This window comes from Lycium ferocissimum, chromosome 10, assembly GCF_029784015.1.
Source record: "Lycium ferocissimum isolate CSIRO_LF1 chromosome 10, AGI_CSIRO_Lferr_CH_V1, whole genome shotgun sequence".
Lineage (NCBI taxonomy): Eukaryota > Viridiplantae > Streptophyta > Magnoliopsida > Solanales > Solanaceae > Lycium > Lycium ferocissimum.
The window spans coordinates 59,428,753-59,451,561 of record NC_081351.1 but is presented as its reverse complement, the minus strand read 5'-3'; the positions used below and the strand labels follow the sequence as shown (position 1 = coordinate 59,451,561).

Below are 22,809 nucleotides of genomic sequence, written 5' to 3'. Positions count from 1 at the left end.
AAGGAAATTGGTTTTAGGGCCAAGCCCATTTAAACGACAAAACAAGCATTTTTATACAAGGTTTCATAAGAATAAAAACAAGTCATTTTATAAATCAGATTTATCCAAATCAGCAAAATCGCGTTCGTAAATATGAAGTGTCGGATAAGGCGTTTAACATATTATACGGATCGACCCAAAACGAAGTGTGTGATTACAACATAAATACATATATACTTATATAAACACATATACATTTATCAAAACCAAAACATTTTTACGCTTTTATAAACAAAGTATACTATCCTTATATATAAAAGGAGACTACTCTTACTCGGATATTATAAATCCGAACCTGAAGTACCCTATATATACAGGGAATATATTCAATTTTTTATTTTTCAAAATTTGATGATATGCAAGAAATAACAACATTTTTATAATGCGGAAATTAAACACTTAATAAGCAATTTAAGCAAGTAATCACACACTGGAATTCGAAGGTCAACCGTATAATACGGATCCTTAATACTACGGTGCCTAACACCTTCCCTAGGGAATCACCAGAACCCTTACCTAGAACTTTGGATTAACGAAGGATTTTTTATGGTGTTTGAATAAACCCTTCACCACTGATTTTCCTGATTTCCTAAAAATTAGGTGGCGACTCTTTTTTAATACAAGTCCGAAAGAGCACCAACAAGTTCGAAGTAGCTTTCCGGGCGCTAACCCCGCCCGCGAAATGCGAATCGTAACAACTTATGTTGACAATGTCAGAAGGTTTGTTTCTATTGGCCATGAAAAGCTTGAACACGCGGAATGCATCGAGCCGAACATACAAGTTCATCAAAATCCTTAAATTATCCTTCTAGTTGACATAGCGTGTCATTACTGCAGAAATTGAGCGATGAAGCAAAATATCTCCCAAAAGCATGATAGCTTGTCTTCTGGTAATGTAGTTTGTTGATTCCAAAGCTTTGCATTAAATTCGGGGAAGAAGCAATCATAATTTTCAAAAAGGAATTCAACAACTATGGACTTATGCTTGGTCATAAGCTCCTTAAATGTCACGCCCGAACTAGGGGAAAGTGCGGGCACCTACCATTTTCCACCTTGGTAGGCGAACCCTTTCCCCATCATTTATTCAACCACAATAAAGTAATCAAGGAAACCAAATACAAGTCTCAAATGTAGATGATGATGATAATAATAATAATAATAATAATAATGATGATGATGATGATGATGATGATGATGATGATGATGATGATAATAATAAGTGAGGAAACTAATACAACAATCTCAAGGAATCTGGTCTAAGGCCGTACAAGAGCCACTACTACAAGTATGAATATGAATACAAGTCCGAAAATGAAATACCATCTCGAATATCAAAATAAGACAAATAACTAAGAAGAGGCATCGGGGCAGCGAATCCATCTAAGTGCTCACCCTGGAATGCTCGTCAGACTGCCTCAGGACTCAGTCACAAAGCGTAGAAGTCGATTTGGTCACAAACTCTACACTCAGAAAGAATGCAGCAAGGTAGAATCAGTACAACAACATGTACTGAGTAGGCACCATAGGCCGACAACAGTTAAAAAATCATATATATAAGAAAGAGACGGAAAAAGCAGGCATGCTCACAATCACAAAAAACTCAACACAGTCCAAATATCGAATCCAGTACCAAATCACCAAGTCTAGTAAATCACCTCAAATTCCATTATAAGTCCGAAACACAATCTCAAGAATCACTATCAAGTATACGTATCACCAAAGATCAACCAAAAAATCCAATAAAATGTCGTAGGTAAATATGAGATGAATGCAATGCAAATGCAACGATACACACATGCTTCGGGCGGAATATCTCGTCGCTTCGACAGTCATGACCCATGGGGGACCTCTAAGTCCATGTAGCTGTTGTGGAACACAGCCCGATCCAATAATCAATATTGTGGAACGTGCAATCCGATCCCAGTCAGTGTTGCGGTACGTGCAACCCGATCTAAGTAAATGTTGTGGCGCGCAACCCGATCCCAAAATATGTATAAATGAGTGAATGTATAATAACAATGCCAACAAGAATATATGAATCAATGGTGCCGCACATAGACACAAATCTCACTCACAATATCAATATCTTAACCTTTCTTTCCTTTCCAACAACCTCAATCATGATAATATGCTTTTCGACATACAAGTAATTACTAAGCATCAACTCTAGATTCAATCACGTGGCGACAAGCCAACAACTCACAAAGAAGCAAAGAACTCAATAGAACTTAATAAGGCGACAAACCATAATCAACAACAATACCAACCTAAGAATTCCATCCCAACTTCATATCCGAAGGTTTACATGCTTTCTCCAACAATCACTAACTCTACATATGACTCGCTAATCGAAGTCTAACCAAAAGGTAAGTCGTAACCTACCTAGAAAGCCGAACAGGAGCCACAAACCATCACACCTTGGCCTTGCCCTTTCGTAGCGCCTCCAAGTACTCAAAGTTTATTCATAATTGAATTCTATATTAAAAACCATGAATAACGATCCCCATATTGGTATACGTTTAGTTAGGTCAAATTCTAACCCAAAGAATTTGGGGAAACAGGTCCACAAGGGTAAAATGGGAAATTGAAAGATGGAACATGCAATTTAAGCTCTAGATGATCAAACCCACTAATTAATTGCTAAAACAACTCAAGATTAAGCCTAATTCAGATTCAAAGCAAAACTCTCAAATTTGGGTATGAACCCTAATTCTTCAATCCTCAAATTAACCATTAATAATGGAAGAAATAAGCTTAATAACAAGGAATTCATCAAATTCTATGGTTATACTAGTCAATTTCACCATCAATTTCTATTTTAGAAGTCTAAACCCATTTCAAGAAATTTAACACATGACTCATCTTCTTATTTTGATTCTTGTGATTCCAAGCATGGATTAGGGATCTAGGAAGGTAAATGATGACGTCTACGGTCATAGATGTAACCTCTAAGAAGATTCAGTTCACAAGTTGATCAATTCTCCCAAAGAGTTCTTAGAAAGTCATTAAAAGAAGTGATAGGGTTTAAGGGTTTTAATCTTGAGAAAAATAAAATAATTTTGCCGACTATGGCTGCAGCGGTCATGGGAAACGCTGCGGCGCACGCGCTATGGAGCCCACATGGCCCGCTATGGCATCCATCACAAAAGATCCACATGCCGCTATAGCGGCAGGTTACCGCTACCGCGAGCCAACCATGGCGGTTGGCATGACCATTATGGCAGCTAGTCACCAAGTATCAGGGTCGCCATGGCCGTCGGTCCAGCGCTATAGCCGGACCGCTATGGTGGTTTCTGGTGACGCTGCAGTGCATACACTAGATATCAGAAAGTTCTGGTTTTGACCAATCTCAACCCGAAATTCGACTATCACCCGAGACCCTACAGATACAAAACAAACATGCAAACATACATAAAAACGTGCTACGAATTCACCTGTGTCCTCGGATTTCCCAACGGAGGTCTATTTGACCAAGTCAACCCCCAATGGCCTAAAGCCAAGTTTCCAACCCAAGTTCCAAAGCGCTCCCAATTGCATTGGGAACCGAACCGAACACACTACCAAGTCATAAATGACCATCCGGACCTCTCGGAATCGACGGAATTCCGAAAAAGGTCCGTATACCGAAAAGTCAACTTTGGTCAAATGAATTCCACTTTAAGGCTCAAACCTCCAAAAGTCACACCAAAACCCGTCCGATGACCTCGGGAAAGGGTGAACAAGGGTAAAAGAGTCATTAGCACTATAACGACCAATCGGATCGTTACATTAAAGGTTGTCGTAGCATCTGTAGTGACATCAAATTCTGGGATTCGCATGTGGTCAAAAAACTTTTTCATGTGCTCGGACATCAACACATATCTTGCAACTACCTGATGTCGAATGCACTCTCTCAACATTGCTCCGTAATGCAAAGCAAGACTCAGATCATCATACTTAGATACCAAAAGATCCATAAGGTCCATGTTAGCTTCCAAGTAATCAGAAGCAATCAAGTGTGAATTAACAGGTTGCCTTTGCATATTGGCAGCAATTCGTGTGGCATCTTTACGGGCCTCCAAGTTCAATTTAGGAAGACAAAGGATGATAAGATGGAGTGTATTATCTCAAAAAAATTCTTGAGTCAGTTGCGCGCAGGCTTCAGCAGCAGGTTCACGTTCATTACTTCCACACAAGATTGAATTCATCTCATGTAAAAGAGAATCCAATTCTTGCATCTTGTCGAAACGCTTAGGATCAAAATTATCGTCAAGGGAATCAACGGCCTCCGGCAATAACCTAACCCTGCCGAAAACGTAGGCGGCAGGCTTAGGCTTCGCCTTGGATTTGAAGATGGACTTAACACTGGTGGAACGCCACGCCTTAGTAACCAACTTTTTCAAATTACGCAAAGATCATTTCACGGACTTAAACCCATTTACCCCATTCGCTAATCCTGAGGTTTTATCGATGATTTGGGTCGCTGGAATCGGCATTATTATTCACTAGTCGGCCAGCTATGGTAAACGACTGATCCGAATGTGGGGAAGCAGAAGAATCCACTTTTTGGCAAATTGTATGAAATCGGATTAGGGAAAATAAAAATGGCAATGCCATTTATGCAAATTTGATCTGTGAATGAAGGTTGCGTTTTCTAATATGATTAGGAATTCTGGAAAACATCATAGGATGGGGGAAAAACTCTCTTCATGTGCATATGTTTAATAAATTTTAAAACATGATTTTTGGCTTTGTACATTTAGTACATGTATATACTATGTTTTCTTTAAACATAAAAAGCATGTAAAGGAAACAACAACGAAGAAGAATGAAAGGGAATAACAAATGTATCAATGGGAGTCTTCCATTCAACTGCAACTGTACATTCCCCCAACCCCATTATAAGCGGGAAAAAAAAACTATGCGTATATTATGGATAAAAATAAATTCATGGGCTTCAATATAGAAAAATCACAAATAAAAAGTAAAAAATTTCATTAAAAAACATATAAAAATATAGTCACGGAAAAAAATACTTTGGCGATGTAAGAGATTTATCCAAGCTTGCAATTCCAGTTATCTTCATACTCCACTGTACTTCCTTTGAAGAGCTCTCCAACTTGTAGCTCCAAAAATTCTGATGCAAGCTCCGAAAAATTGTGATGCAAACTCCGGAAAACAAACTTAAATCCAACAATTAAGAAAAAGAAAAACATAACAAAAAACTTATACGTTACAGTCTTGTAGAGATAAATGAAATTAGAAGACACCAATCAAATACAAACTAAAAGAATTATCAAAATGTATATATACCTACCCATTCTTTGTTAATACTTTTTCTGAACCGGAGAATAATGTTTGGAGAAAGATTATACTGACGTTATGCTTGAAATAAAGAAATGAACACAATACCGATACGAATACGGTAGATATGTTATCTTCTCTGCCATGTGCCACTGGAATTGAGATATCAAAGGTTTTGACATTACAGAGAATTTGGAAATAGCGGATTTAACAATTGTCTTAGTTGTCTCAATGGTATAAATTGTTGCATTATCAATTGATTATGGGACATTAAAAACACAATAACTATAGAGCAACGTAAAAACCTACTAAAGAATTTGTGGGAAGGCAAATGGGTTGCATTAACATTTCTTTAATAGAGACTTTTATGGCCATTTGTTTCTTCAATTCAGAATTGAGGGAAGGCAAAACAGAAGTCATAAAATGTTAAAGCGGAAGAGTATGGATGTGCTAAATGAGAATTAAAGGAGGGACTTTGAAGTTTTTCAGCACAATTATAATTAAGAGAATTATAAAGATGATTTTTTTAAAAAAAAATTCTAAACATAGCACATTTAACATTAATTAAGAGAGTTAAAATGAGTGACTTTTAATTTATTTTTTAAAACTCATAAATGACAAATAATAGAAAAAATGTCAAAAAAGGAGAAAAAAGATAATTGCTTTTTTAAAAACATAGAGAGGCCACATCACCTTGCCTTTACGCCAGCTTTATATTATATATAGATATAGATATAGATTCAAATAACAGCTTCGTTACCAAGATCCATATAAACCCAATACCAATTTTATGAAATGAACATAAATCATCAAAACCTATATTCAAGTTTCAAGCTTTTCAAAGAAGTTTTTAGTTTCCTCCACCCAATTCGTCGAATTAACAACTAAATGACGGGTTGCAGCGGCAAACTTAAGGGATGGAAGAGAGAAGCTGGTGGAGGAGAAGGAGAATTTAAATAGAAAATTGGGAAGAATGAGATGAATAAGCTTTACTATCAAAATTGGAGCCTAAAATCAAGAGAATGCCTATTATCTTAAGTTAACTATAAATTGGATAAGTCTTGTTATATAGGAAAATTATTTGAAAGCAACTATATAAAATTTAATTAGATTTCCTAAATCGTCATGTGTCAAATAAAGGATTTGATGATAAATTGGCACATTTGAGACATTCTTGGTTGATACATCCTTTAATGATGTAAAGTTTGTAGCAAGAAAGAACCTCAACAATTTATGCAAAGTCAATCTAAGGTTTTCTATATTAGTAGATGTGATTCTTTTAAATGGTGGAGTGATTCAAAAAGTTAATTTTTTGTTCAGATATTATGTTTTTTGGGTTGGCATGATTTTGTGTTGTGGAATGGCCAGCTAACCAAAGATGATAAGGTTCAATGCATGGCCAAAAATTCTCTGGTTTTGATTTCTGCAACGTGGTAGGCCATTTGTTGCAGATTTTATTACTTGATTTCTATTTTCTTTTGTAGAGAACGTCATGTTACTATTTTTAGTGTTTGGTCCTATTTTAGATTTTATTTGTCCTTCTTGTTTTTAAAAACTAAAGTTGATGTATTTTAATTGCTAAAATTAAATTATAATAATTGATATGTTTTCCTTTTTTTTTTCTGTCTGGAAACTATAATTATATCTTATTGCGCATTTGTGTTATCATTATTTCGTTAAAATATGTTTTGTTGGCGTTTATGTTATCACTAGTGAATTTTGCGCGATCACGAAAACCCGCATTGAATTTACGAATTTATTTTTTCTAATACTATAACATTAAAAAATTATCTTTTTGTCTAATACTATAACATTAAAAAATTATTTTTTCAAACAAAAAAGAGACAATGACAACAAAACTTCATAAAAAAAAAATTAAAAATTCTAGGAGAATCATCTACTTTGAAGTGAAAGCGAAAACATGAACATAAATACTTACAGAACATAAGACGTTACAATGATATGTACTTGGAAACAAAGTTGCACAACCTTAAATAAGATTAAGTAGATGAAAATTTAAAATAGGTAAATGAAAAGTTGACTTGCTATAATTAAATTATTTTTAAGAGTATTTTCCCTTTTTTTCTTGAGCGGTAGCAACATTTAGTCCATCTTTTTTTCAACTAAAGGGATACTCTTAGTCGAAATATCCCAATTTTCAACAATAAATATAATTTAGTAATCGCATCTTTATGGTGCACCTTGAGTATCAGCATATTCCATGTCGCATGCATCAAACACCTCATATAAAAAATTAAAGGGCCAACTTTGAGCCCTGTGAAAAGAAAAAATCAACAAAACTCTAATAACAGTATTAAACCGTAAAAATGAGAGATATAGTTAACAGAATTATAATATACAAAATCCACATCTAGAATCACTTCATTGGAATGGACACCACCAAAATTTACTTGCAATAGATTCCTTCAATTTGGCATACAAAAAGAATCATCTCCATTGAGTCCTTGACACATGAGATCACATAATCTTTATTTCGCTCTCCTTTAAATACTAAAAGGTAAAGAATGCATTAAGCACAAATCACCAAATCTTTATCTTTCCTCCCGAAATAAATAAATAAATGTCAAAACAATGCATCCAACTAAATGACAAGTTTGTATAACAAAAGTACCTTACATATAAGAACTTTTCATATCGACAACATAAGGTAATTAAGAAACACATACAAAGAAAAATATCAAAAGCAAATAATTAAGAATCACATACAAACTTGAATAAGGAAAGAAAAAATAGGAAAGAAAGGTAATTAAGGGAAATTCTTACCATGCGTGAATAAGGTGTGAAGATGATGTGGCAATAACATATTGAGAACTCGTAGATTTGGTGCACTTTTGGGACATAAGATAGCTCATTCTCTTTAAATAACAAAAAAGAAAAACTTAGCAGTTGGTCTTAGACGTGGGTTTTTCTATTTAATGCCTAGCATACAAAGAGGTCACAAATTCCAAGGACTAATTCACTCAGGATAAAAAAACGTAGATAACGTAACTGAAAAACTAAGCTAATTAGCATAGCACATTTAACATAATTAAGAGAGTTTAATGAGTGACTTTGAGTTGTTTTTTTTTTAACATGCACATAAATAAGAAAAATTGAGAAAATCCCAAAAAATTAAGGAAAAAGATAAATAGAAATGGAGGCCATAAAGAGGTGCCACATCACCTTGTCTATGCCTAGCTTTATATTATATATAGATATAGATATAGATTAACCTATCAACATTCATTCGGCCTTCATATATGTGACAAACCAACCAAATTCAAGATCCATAAATGTTGAGATAATATTCACTGGATATATGTCTAAAATAGAAAACTCATTAAATTTTCAGTTTAGTAAGATTTGCAGTGATCTAATACTTGTGTTTGCTAGGGTAGTGTTGAAATATTAAAATTTTGTCTTGCATTTACTTATGATTATTATTAATACCAGAGTAAAACGAAGATTTGAGGGGAATAAAGTAATTGACACATATAATTAAGGTTAAGGATAATTTCAGAGACCTCCCTCTAAGGTTAGCTTCATAACAGTCACATCTCTTTGCGTTGCGATATTAAACTTAGTTCTATCCTCCCCTTTTTTTTTTTTTTTTTTTTTTTTTTTGCAACAATTCTTTTAATTTATTTTCCATTAATGTAAAAATTATATGTAGACTATTTTGCCCCCTTTTACTATACTATTTCGTTTAATTGATTTTGTAAACATAATTTTTTGGGTATTCAATGAAAGTAAATGTGCTGTACTGATTCATGCACAGTGCACTACATTGCTATATATCAATCAAGATGTAAAATTATAAATTTATGGTGCATTTACATGCTAATTGACGTGTTAGGCATTAGAAAAACATGGGGTTTTTGTTCAAGGCTAACCATGCTTTGTTCTTTTAGTTTTCTTATTTTATAAATGATATATACACTTCAAGTTGCTGGATTTCGTTTTCCACTCGGAGAAGCACGCAACTATGTCTTGCTATCTCCTTAATCAATATGATGAAGTTAGTCTTTATTGAGACCGGGTGTGTCCGGATTAGTTTGTCCGGTCACATCGGTCAGTCGGTGGGAACCCTATTCTAGCTTAATTGTAATAAGTTTGGTCTATTTATAGTGAATTTGTAATTATGAAAATATAGGATTTGTAGTCCTATTATAATAGGGTTATCTTATTAGATTAGGGTAAGGAGGACCTTACTTGCATATAAGGATGTCGTTATGATGAATACAAAGCAGAAAGAATTCTCTCATTATTCTTGTCTCTCTAAATTCTCATCCCGGTCTCAATTTTAACATGATATCAGAGCCACGTCAGAAAGAACACAAAAATCCTAAAACAATGGCAGGTGACGGAGAAACCGACGATAAAAGTAAAGGAATCGCTGCTGAGGAAAACAAACCCAAAGAAAAACAATCTTTCCTTATGACATTACGTCGAATGATAACCCTGGAATTGTGGTGACACAAGTCCAATTGAAGGGTGAAAAATATGAAGAATGGGCTAGATCCATAAGGACAGCCCTACGAGCAAGGAAGAAATTTGACTTCATTGATGGTACGATCAAGAAGCCAAATGAAGAGTCGCCAGACTTGGAAGATTGATGGACTATAAACTCACTATTGGTGTCGTGGATTCGCAACACCTTAGAACCAACGCTTCGCTCGACGATTTCACATTAGAGGAAGGGGAAGAATTATGGACGAGCATCCGAGAGCGGTTCACCGCTATCAACGACCCTCGGATGCAGCAACTTAAGACGGAACTCGTGGAGTGCAAATAAAGGGAAGGACCACAGTGGATTACTATGGAAAACTCACAAAGTTGTGGGAGGAATTGGCAAATTACGAATAGATTCCAACTTGCAAGTGCGGAAAGTGCACGTGCAATCTAGGGACAGCCCAAGAAACCAAAAAGAGAAGAAGAAAAAGTGCATCTTTTCCTCATGGGATTAGATGAAGCAATGTATGGAACGGTGAGGTTGAAATACTAGCCCAGGAATCGTTTCCATCATTAAACAAGGTCTATTCGAAGCTGGTGCAAGAAGAGCGTATGAGAGGAATTATACAGAAAACGGAGGACCGGAGTGAAACCATGGCTTTTGCCGTACAAGGGAGAAACCCTCCTCATGACCAAGGTGAAGGGAAGAACGATGGTTGTAACGGTTTGCGTTTTCGCAGGCGGGGTTAGTGCTCGGAAAAGCTACTTCAAAATTGTTGGTGCTCTTTCGAACTTTGTTTTAAAAGAGTCGCCACCTAATTTTTAGGAAATTAGGAAAACCAGCTTTGAAGGGTTTATTCATACACCGTGAAAAATTCTTCTTAATCTATAGTTCTAGGCAAGGGTTCTGGTGATCCCCTAAGGAAGGTGTTAGGCACCCTAGTATTAAGGGTTCGTACAATACGGTTAACCTTCGAATTCCAATGTGTGAGTATTTGCATGAAATGTTTACTTGGTGTTTATTTCCCGAAAAAAAAAGTCTGTCATTTTGCATATCATTTTTTGAAAAGAATTGAATATATTCCCTTTAAATATAGGAAATTTATGTTCGGATTTATAATATCCAGATATAATTAGTTCCTTTCATATAAGGATAATGTTAGTTTTTGTAAAGATAAAAAAGTCTTTTAAAAGTTTGGGATAAATAAATTTGATCATGCTTGACTCATACATGGTCAGGGTTGATCCGTTTAATACTTTTTTTAGAACGTCCTTATCTAAAACTTTACTTATTTATAAATAGTTTACGCGAATTTAATTAACAGGAGTTTGTTTATATAATCAAAATTAACTTTTGATCCTGGAACTTATCTTAAGAACCAATGTGTTTATGATATATGAATAACATTTTTTGTCATGGGCTTAGGCCCAAGTTTATGCTCTTTTTTCTACAAAATGATTAAGGTCTGTTGGGTTTTGGCCCAAAATCTCTCATTTTTCTTCAGTTACTGGGCTATGCCCAAAACATATTTGCACTTATCTTTTTTCTGGGAAAAAAAAATTTGGTGTAAGTGGGGCCTAAAAAATCTGATCTTTGGGATGGGCCTTAGCACTCAAAAACGCTATTGTTTTGATACAAATACGCCACACATTGCATACGTTTTAGAAATCATTTTCCATTTTGGTTGCTTAAAAGGAAAGAACTCTTTTTTTTTTGAAAGCCTATCATTTACATTTATTTTTTGCCCGACTGAAAAAGGACTTTTGAAAATCGAACTTATAACTAGGAAAAAAACGTTTATTCTAGCTTAAAAAGCTTAAGCCTGGTCTTTAGAAAAATGATAGCAACGTGTATATATTAGTAGGACGAAACTAATCTCTATTTCCTCTTACTGTTTTTAGCCGTTTTTATTCTTTTGGAAAATATTTATATTAATCCAGGTTTTTGAAAATCGCGTTGGGGCCTAAGGTCAAACTAAACGGCATAGGCGTCGTTTACCTAAGATGCCTAGTCCAAACATAAAGGATTCCAATAATAATGTGAGTTTTTTACAATCATACAAATACAACATTTCAACCAAAAAAAAAAAAAGGAAACTTGCATGCTGAAATTTAAGGAGAAAGGGAGATGTGTTAGGGGTGTACCAAACCCCTTAAAAGACCATTTTTACCCATGGTTGGGCCTTCATGTCATTCTCACCCATGGCTGGGCCTTCAATAATACTAGCTTCCCTTTCCCTTTATTAGACTTAACAGTTTTTTGAAAGAATATTCCTGTTGGGCCTTTGGCCCAACAGGCTGGTTGGACTCTGACCTAAATGGCCGTGCAGTAGGAAAAGGGGAAAAAGGAAAAGGAATCGAATTAGTCTATATTTGATGGACCTAGTATTATCACAACTATACATATGCATATACACACCATTTGATTGCAAGTGCACAACTAAAGACTTGATCACACACTATTGCTTCACTAGAAACCTCCAAATCATACCATACCAATGGGAAAAGGTTGTCACCACCCTTATTCCCGACACCGCACAAGTTCCAAGGGGTTTCATGAACCCCATGCATGGCTGGATATCGGGGAGTCGCTAAACCTATCCCCTAAACCTCCTCAAACTCTCAAAACCCAGTGTTGCCATAGTATACAATCAGAGTCTCAAAGTTGTGCACAACCATTATCTCACGGGGAGTAGTTCACATACAAGTAACATTAAAATAAATTCAAAATCATGACAAAGGCTGAGGCAGGTATGGTAATACAATGAGGCATATAAAATAATATGACAGTTTCAAGGTACTTAGTCAAATAAGTGGCATAAACAAATCATACTCTTTTATTTACATATACATACTGCCTATGATTGGCCTATTTTCTTATATATATACACAGTATACCTATGATATACACATGGGATATGTATACCAAGTGTATATCATGTGTATATACTTCCTTTCCTTTATTAATCAGTATAGATTTTGTATGCATCCACACTTTTATGTGTTTAGTCAGACGTCAAGGTTATTCCTTTTACGTAACCAAATCCTATCCCTTATAACAGAATCCAAATATATAAACTAAGGCTGATTCAAGTCTAACTTAATTCCCATATTTCTCAACTAGATGATTCACTAATTTTCCATGTCAACAGACCACATAGTAGTAAATGAGAGCTGCCTGAATGTAATAACAGAAATACAGTAGAAGGATGTAGACAAAGAGGAAAAGTTCTATAACTTATAATCATCAAAATAGAATTGGAGCACCAAGAAGTCTGGACCAAATAACATCACATGAACTGGGACTGTACAGTTTCATATTCTCAGGAAAAGACCACAAGAAAGAATCTTTATTTCAATACAACAGTAGTAAGAACACATTACAACAAGGCTTCATGTAAGTTTCCACTCGAGATAGACAGGAGAAGGGATCAGCTATGTATGTCAACAAATCCCAAAAGAAATGGCATAAAGTTCAGAATAATTCTTTACAGACTCGGATTTTTTAAACTCCTAACAGGGGCATTTATTGTCAACAACCTTAAACTAGTTCATTGCTTTTGAAAACAAAAAAAAAAGATCATCTTCTTGAAATGACCAGTTCCCTTATTCTTAACTTCCTAAGTGCCTCTAGACCTTTAAACAAACTAACTTTCTTAACCTTTTTTTATCTCCAACCCTTTGGTAAAATGATGGGATTTAAGGAAAGCCAATATTCCCTCAAGACAGGAGTGGCCCCCATGGTCCATAGGTTGATCATGACACCCCTCATTTGGGGGGGTAGATACTATGACTTAAGCTGGGCTTGACTCTTCCCTCCCCCTCTTTGAGGTATCTTAAAAAGACCATCCTAAGACAAGTGGTTCGCACTGTCTTTAAGAGCACTCACCATATCCTTAAATAGCAACATCAAACCAATTCCAGCCTAACTTATTCATTTTTTAGAACACAAATACAGTGTTCAATTATTTCATCTCCATAACTCTATACATGACAGGACTGTAAAACACATCAATAGCATAGAATCAGACCTTACCAGACAGATCATAATTTTACCCTTTCAATCCCAATTACACGATAATGCCCTACTAAAATCTAAGTGCCCAGTTTAGGTTCAAGAAATAAAGGTTCTTACCAATCTTGGATTAACTAAATGCTTTTTCCTTAAGTTCAAACTAAGGTTATTTCATCACATAAACAAGTTCACACATAAATGTATCTCAAGAGATTCAAGCATATTCATCATGAAGCAGACAGAAAAAGCAAGAAGGTCAAACTTCTAAAAAAAAAAAAACATGAATTCAGACACTAAGTGAGTAACTTACCTCTTTAATACTCAATTAATGGCAGTTTTAACCCTCTTAATCATGACCAAGATGTGACAGACTCTTATCCTTTGTTTTACCTTAGTTTTAGACAGCATGAAATCTCATAAATTCCTCCCCCCCCCCCCCCCCCCCCACAAGGCATGACAAACCATTCTTGACCAATCCTAAGATCTCAATGAATCCCACAGTCATGAGAATAAGGTTTAGGAAGACAAGGAAACCTCAGGGTCCTGAAAGAGGAAAAAGATAGGGTGAGGTCATCACCTCCCCATCTCTCTCCTGAACCTTACTTTCAGTAAAAAAGGATCAAAGGCCCCACAGGTCACTACCTCCAGGTCATGCCTAAGCTCACCTTTTACTCTCCCAAGGCAACCCCAGCCCCTTACCTTATTCCCATACCTAATGACAATCACTAAAACTTGTGGACAAGTGTAGTTTGGCACTGCCCTTAAACTGAATTTCATCTAGACCCCTAACTAATCACATAGGTTAACAACTTCTAATCAACTCAGCCTAGGATCCCAACTATGTAAAACCAATTTGAATTCCTTTATAGATTAACATTTGAGAAAGTTGAACATTTAAACTTAAGAGCTTAAGTTTAGACTGAACATCAACCTCCAGATTCAAAACACATCAACCTCCAGATTCAAAACAACTCTTTTTCCAACTGATCAATCATTTTCAAGTAGTTAAAGGCACATCAGGACTCAAATCATCTTTTTATTCCTCTTAGACTCCTTTTGAAAAATTCAAGCATGAACCAGATATATATATAAAAAAAAAAAAAAAAGTCTGATAATATGAATGTCAAGACTGAACTATATTCAAATGAAACCAAATATGATACATAATCCTGCTAGTGGTATCTAGGTATTCTATTTCATTTTAAATGATTCATAACTTCCTACCCCTTCATTAATTCCTAATGAACCATCTTAAGGAACTGCTACCATATGGATGAACCTTAATCCCAAGGAAGAACTTCATCTTTAGACTTCTCTATCATATTCTAGGATGTTGCTGCTTTAAAATTACCTTTAATGCATAACATACAACTATTCAGAATTATTTTGACTAATCCCAACACATTCAAACAAACTTGGATAGATTCAGACCCACACAAATGCAAACAAACCTCACTTATCCTAATTCGAATGCCTTAAACATACCCCAAGACTCCCATAAGTACGCCTAGATTCCTTAAGTTTTATTCCAGCCTAAACATGATCTCTTCTATTTTTATCCCAATCATAACTTCATGTTATCTAGTTGACATTAGACAAGCATACAGACCTATGAAATAACAGATTTAGGAAATCAAAATGTCATAGTCTTATTCAAGAAAAAGCAGCTACCTTAAATGTTTCAAATAGATCATCACAAAGACTTTAATGTTCTACTGCATTCAAATAGGGTCAGTGTTGATTTAAAAGTTTCACTAAATTACTATCATGACTCATATGATCACATTCTTATCACGTTTAAGTATTAAACAACCAAAATAGGAAACCTCAACACCCAATAGAATACATGAAGTCTGTTTCAACCATATCTATAGAAACAACAATACACTATTTGAAACTCATACACTCAATCACATCAGCAACTGCTTATTAATGTCAAATATATGTTTTGAAAACAAAGGAAGTAATCTCCACATCTAAACAAACTAATGAGCCTTAGCATCACCCAAGCAGTGCATTCATTTAATTGAACCAAAAGGCAACACAGCAATCAACTAACATCAACAAGCCACTATCATAGAAAACTAACTACTACGCAGTACCAAAATAAATAAATAAAGGATAGAATATTATCTTTTGATGGTGCAACTGTTGACACCTAATTTTTTACCTCCCCTAGGTTATTTTAATCACCCGGGGTCCCTGGGTTATAAGTGGATTAAGCTGAATATCTGTAATGGCTTTAAATGATTTTTACAAAAATGCCTAGATCAATATTTTTTTCCCATTTAAATCAGTAAAAAGATTTTGCATGCATCATATTTTATTTAGAGAATAATAAATAATTTTCGAGATATGTGGTTGAATTATTCTGGTTTGATCATTTAAAATTATTTTGTTTAACATTTCTCTTTTATTTTCACCTCTAAACTTTGGATAATTTAAATAGTTTAAGCAATTAATTATTTACCTTTTCTTAACTACTCCTGATTTTTACAAAAAATAAGTATAATCCCCCTTTAATGATTTAATTAGACTAGTTAATTAATTAAATAATAATAATTGCAAAACTGAGCCCTTTTCATATATACTTTCCCCTTTTCTTGATTTTGGGCCTGAGTCTCAATTAATTTAATTGATCTTTCATTTAAAGGAATTAGCTTATATTTTTGGAAATTAGTCTGTCAGTATTTTATTTAAAATAATATGTTGTCTTAATTTTCTAAAAAAAGAATTTAAGCTGAAAGGCCACAATTAAAATGAATGTGTTGGACCAATTGAATTTCAGGCCCATCAACGACTTAACCAGCTTTTAAAAATCATTTTTTTATTTTATTTTATTATTATTTATTACAAAATACATAGCAACCTATTTTTCCCCGTGGTTTAAATTTTCTTTAATAGTATTTTTAATTATAAATGGTTAATGACTAAGTATATTCAGCATATACACCAAGTATACAAAACATATATGTGAGATATATGTGTATACACAAAGAAGAGAGGCCCATTTTATTCCCAAAAAAACTTTGATCGAGTCCAAACCCAGGGGCGACCCGGCCAAATCAAATAATAAAGGGGTAACTACCCTTTTCACTTATCATTTTCAGAAAAGGAAAGGGCCAAACACCCCCTCCCCGTATCTCTTTCCTCTTCCAGCAAACCCTAGCGCCGCCTGTACTTTCCTTTCTCTCTCATTGCCAAAAATGGCAAACGATTCAGAGGTCTCAGACCTCAACAGCTTTTTATGTATCCAAATGCATGCAATAATTAATGATTCAATGATTTCTCACTTAAAATTGTTCCAAACACAGTATAAGTCGCTTTCATTCTTCGATTTTCCTTTTAGTTTTTGAATTTATTATGCGATTTATGCATTTGTTCTTTATTTTTGCTATTATATTGTTGTATTTTGTTCGATTTTTATTGGTTGAGTACAAACGGGTCAAATCGAGTAGAACAATACTCAGATTTGGCCATGCGTTCTTAGTTTTGGTTGATTTCAACCGTAGATCTTTTACAAAGGCCATTTGAGTTGGAAAAATGTTAAGTCACATCGCTAAGTTGAAGTTCCTGCACAGTTTTGGGGTTCTATAAATAGTTTATAGAACCCCAACCTTCAAACAAAAACAAGTTTTCAGCAGTAGAAAAATCAAAGAAAGCCAAAATTTTAAGTTAAAAACTTGAAATTTAAGCAAAGTATAATTTTTAGTCTCAAAAGAAAACCTCTTCGTCTGTTTGAGTCTCTCAGTCAAAAATTTATTTACTTTTTCTCCTTTGTTGTGGTTGAGTTTGGGTTGGAAGCACAAGAGGCTTGCGAATCCGTTCTTGACAAGGGCTGCATCGAAAAAAGGTAATACCCAGCCCCTCTTTTATGTTCTTTGTTATTTTATAAGTTAGTATTTAGTTTGTATTATTAAAATGCTCTTGGTTGATGGTTTTGTAGTATAATTGTTAATTTAGGCATTGTTTAGCAAGCTTTAGAATAAATCCTTTACAAATATGATGTTGTACTTATGTGTTTAATTTAGTAAATGATTATTTGGTTTAAGGTGAGTACCCTAGATCAGTGTTATAACTTTGCAAAGATATTTGAGGTTTGTTGGAATCTGAAAATGGCTTATGTGGCCTTGAATTTTTGATAAGATCAACAGTACACTATTAATATGTACCTATTGAAATAAGATGCTCTAATTCAATCAAGGAACACCTAGATTGTTGTAAGGTTGTTTAGGATACTAATCTGGTTTGTATGACTGTTTGGTGGACACTGCTTAATGCTAGAAAATCATCTTGACATGTTCTTGGGATCAGCACTGTAATATTTGCATCATGATATGATAATACCTGACCCCAGAAAGAATTCATGACCTAAGTATTTTCTTTTAGTTATGTTTGAGGACTTTCTTGATTTGCCTTATTGAATACATCTGAGACTGTCACCAGTTTGATTTGTGATATTTCTTTACAAAGCAAAGCTGCTCTCCTCCTATCCTATTATGCTTGAGTGAAAAATCCTTTTAAAACTGTGCCTAAAAGAGTGTGTGAGCAAATGTGTTGGGTCTTCCATGGTTGATGCTACCTTGCTGTGTCAGTACCTTAAGCTAATCTTCTATGTGATTTGTTCTTGTTTCCTGTTAACTCGTTAACTCTATGAATGTGCAATAATTGTATTGATCTTGGTAAATAAGATGAAAAGGGATTAGTCATAGATAGATCAAGCATTCTTTTTACTTCAAATAAGGAACCACCTCTTTTTCTGAGAACCAGCCTGGTTTACTGTTTCATTTGTAAAAATAAGCTAAATTAAAACAGGGCTAACAGTAAATTATGTGCTTTCTTCACTCTTGATGGAAGGTTGATGTGTTTTGAAAGTTTTAATTGATTGTGGTTTCTTGATCAGACCTAACTAATGAAAGTGGTCAGTTGTTGTTGACAATATGAGTGCAAGGTTAGAGAGGTTGTTGAGTGGACTTAGTTAGCAGTTAATCACTACTAAAGTAAAGGTTTGAATAGGCAAATCAGGGATAGAGTCATAATGAGAATAAGTCTAGAAGGGTGTTGAAACAAGACTGTGAGGGGGAAGGAAAGGTTAGATTAACAATGAACCAGTGGTCTGATAAAATGTCATTACCCTATTAATTCAACTTGCTAAAACATGACTAAGGAAAAGAAGGTGAGACTGTTTAGACTAAAGTGACTCATGTGCAGGCTAAGTAGGATGTTGTCTAGAGAATAAGTTAACAAAGGAGGAGGTTTAAGTCAACCTTTTTGCTAATTGACTGGTCTTTTAAGAATTGGACTAGAAACCTAAAATGTTTGCCATATGGCCTGTTCATGAGAAGTCATTCTGTTCTTTGCACTTGTATGTTAGTTTCAGGAGTTTGCTTCATTTGCCTGTTAATGCATATCTTTCTTATTCCTTTTATTTTCCTCCTCTGTGAATCTTGATTATGTTTGAAAGCTCAAGGATTTGGTCTTGTTAGGGGAAATGGAGGAGCTTTACTAAAATATATGAATGTTGGTTCATGGCCACCTGGCAATTTGCTGTCCCAGTCCCCTTTGTGCTCCACTTAGAGGCTTGGAATGCTTTTCTTAAAAGAGAATAGTTATCCCATATCTAAGGCTAAATTGCCCTCCCTTTGGCCAGTATTAAAACATGAAATGCTTTGCATGGGTTCTGTTGGAATATGGCCAGCTTAAGTTAAAAAGGGGAATTGCCTACTGTCCACTACCTGAGTAATTTATGTCTAGACTTGATCTTTAATGCCCTGCCAAGATGTTTGATTGTCTTTATCTCCTTGACTGTCTCATGTACATTTTCCATGGTCTGTCTAAGTGGGGTTTGTGATACAACACAACATTGTTACATTCCTAGGCTGGTCTAAGGGCAGTTCTGTAGAGTGACTAAAGAATTCGCTGATGACATTTGACTTGTGCTGTGACCCTGCATGTACTTGCTGGCTTCTAGTGTTGAAATGATCTTCACTCTAGCCTAAATAATGTTAACCATTTATACATTCTTGTAATTGAACTTATTAAGACACTTGGCTATAAGAAAGAATTCTTGGTAGCAAATAGCCTTTATAATTGGAAGGGGTTGAAGGCAAACTAAAACCCCATGGCCAGGAAGAGTCTTTTCAAAAAGAGGTGCTTTGAGAGGGGATCAAAAGAAGGGGTGATCATAACACTGTTGGATCCGCCACATCTTCCCTTTGTATAAAAGGCACCATGGTATTTTCCTGAGCCTATGGTGGTGTATGTTGACTAAATACATCCTTCCAAAATCATGTAGATTTATTGCCAGAACCTAAAGGAATCACCTAAATCAGACATGTATTGATAAGTGTATAGTAAAGACTTACTGATGAACCAGTGAACATCTGTGCATGATCTAATTGAATACCAAGGGAAGGACTTTAAAAGAAGGTAAGAAACTTGAATAATCAGGGGCTAAAACTGAAATAGAGTTATTGAGATTGTTGAAGATCATACAGTTTTCTTTTAAAAAGGGAACACCACCCAAAGAGACATAAATGATTCCATGCATACCCCTTTATATTATAAGTGTAGCTTGCATTATTCTTGCTTGGTGTCTTCATCTTGTTTGGTTCAAATGGGACCTGGAATTCCCCACCTATCTCCATGATTCATGTATCTTAACCTTGACTTAAAGATAGCCCCTCTTCTTATGATGATATCTGTCTGTTCAGTCTATACTTGGCCTCTGTAAACTGTGACTTAGGGTACATTTCCTCATTTACTAAGGTCTGTTTGGTTCACTATACATGTGCAGTTTGTAACTGAATTTCATATTGATATTTGCTATACATTTTATATATAGTAACCGATAAATTTACTTGGTATAAACCACTCTTAGCCTAAATGCAATATATAATGTGATGAACATGCTCCTATTTCCTTGGTGCTTAAAGGACATTTAATGAATATAGAGTGAGGTAGTATCTTTTCTTAAGTGTTATATCTGTACTCCATCTTGGGATGAAAGCCAAAGCTGTTCAGTGATATTGGATCCCAGCTATGCACTTGTGCTTGATTGTGGTAAGGTTGAGGATCACTTGGGGTGGCCAACCTTCCCCCGATGCCGGCCATGCCTCGGGTTCGATGAAACCCCTTGGATCTTGTGAGACATTGGGAACAAGGAGGGTGGCAACCACCCTAATACCACTCCAATACACTCAACCCACACATCACTAAAATGCATCATGGGGAAAAATATCATGCTAGGACAGCTTGGCTATTTCTATCTAAATGTTATTATAATATGTGTATATTTTCAGCGTATATTATGTGAATTTTCATAGGATTCAGCCTAAAATATTTCCTTTCCTCCCCCCTCCCCTCTTACTCTTCGCATGGCTACTTGGGTCGGGGATACAGCCTCCTTATTGGGCCTAAGGCCCAATAGGACAATTTTTTCAAATTCTGCCGAGCCCGAGAAATAAGGGAAGCTAATATATGTCTATGAAGGCCCAACCATGGGTGAAAATGGTTAAGGGGCTTGGTACACCCCAAATTTTATTTTATTCTTGTGATATGATATGTTTATCTTCATTTGTATTTGTAAACTCACAACATTATTGGAAACCAAATGGTTGGAACTAGACGTTTTAGGCAAACGGTACTTAAGCCGTTTAGTTGGACTTTAGGCCCTTTTTTTGCGAATTACCAAAAAAACCTATTTTTCACTTTCAAAAGAATTTCTAAAATAAAGGCAAAACAGGTGTTTTTCTATAAAGAGATAAACTGGAATTAGGAATTCGGGTAGACATTAGCACTTAAAAGATTTTCTATTAAAATTATTCGTCAAAGTTTTCATTTAGCATTAAAAGGGACATGACTTTTTTCATAATAAATCCAATTTGTAGAAAATAGCAATAAAAAGGTTCTTAGTGTCATGGTAAACTTGAAGATAAATCAAAATGTGTATTGTGTTGTGCACTTGAAAACTGCTGTGATTTTTGATAAATCTCAAACCAACAAAAAATTAGATTTTTGGGCCACGGCCCATAAAACTGTTATAAGACCAAATTTCAATTTCAAAGTTAGTCTTGAAGCCTTTTTTTTTTTTTTTTGAAAACCAAAAGAAATAAGTTTTGGGCTAGAATCCGTCAACATTTCATCAAAAAAGTCATTATCCTTCCTTTTTTAAACTTATAAGATTTTAAGTCCAAATATATAGTAGGTGATTATCCTTCACCAATTCGACTTGTTTTATGGCCCAATGCCAAATTAAAATAATCTCTTTCAAACTTATTAAAACGTCCTTCAAAGAAGTAATAGGTGAGAGGTTCTTAGCGTATGTATGTGTTTGACCCTGACCAAGTATGGAGCAAAGCATGAACTAAAAACATATATACTTCATTACAATATGTTTTCCTATTTGCAAAAGATTATTTATCCTCATATGTAAGAGAAAGCATATTCTTTATATATGATAGATTTAAACTAAAAAATAGCCCATATATAAGGGAACTACACTAAAAAAAATTCAAGAAAAGAACTTGATATACAAATAACAAGACAGATTTTACGTGAATTTACACTAAATAAGCGGTTCATGCAAATACCCACACATTGGAACTCGAAGGTCAACCGTATAGTACGGATCCTTAATACAAGGGTGCCTAACACCTTCCCCAGGATATCACTAGAACCCTTACCTAGAACTTTGGTTTAAGAAGGATTTTTCACGGTTTATGAATAAACCCTTCAAAACTAGTTTTCCTAATTTCCTAAAAAATTAGGTGGCGACTCTTTTAAAACAAAGTCCGAAAGAGCACCAACAAGTTCGAAGTAGCTTTTTCCGAGCGCTAACCCCACCCGCGAAAATGCGAACCGTTACAGCAGCCTTGTTCAAAAATGAATTTGAAAGCCCTTTATGCTTCCAAGACCACACTCAGCCACACAGACTCAAAAACAAAAGGAAAATAAATTTTTTAAACTCAGGAAAACCTCAAATTAGTGAAGTCTTTAAAAAAAATTACTAAAGAGGCTTG

The 22,809-nt window shown here is 34.9% G+C and overlaps 1 pseudogene; it reads right to left on the bottom strand.

Moving 5' to 3' along the window:
- LOC132035052 (putative MO25-like protein At5g47540) overlaps nt 1–4,514 on the bottom strand; it is a 5,189-nt pseudogene extending 675 nt beyond the window's left edge.
- Nucleotides 4,515–22,809: the final 18,295 nt, after the last annotated feature.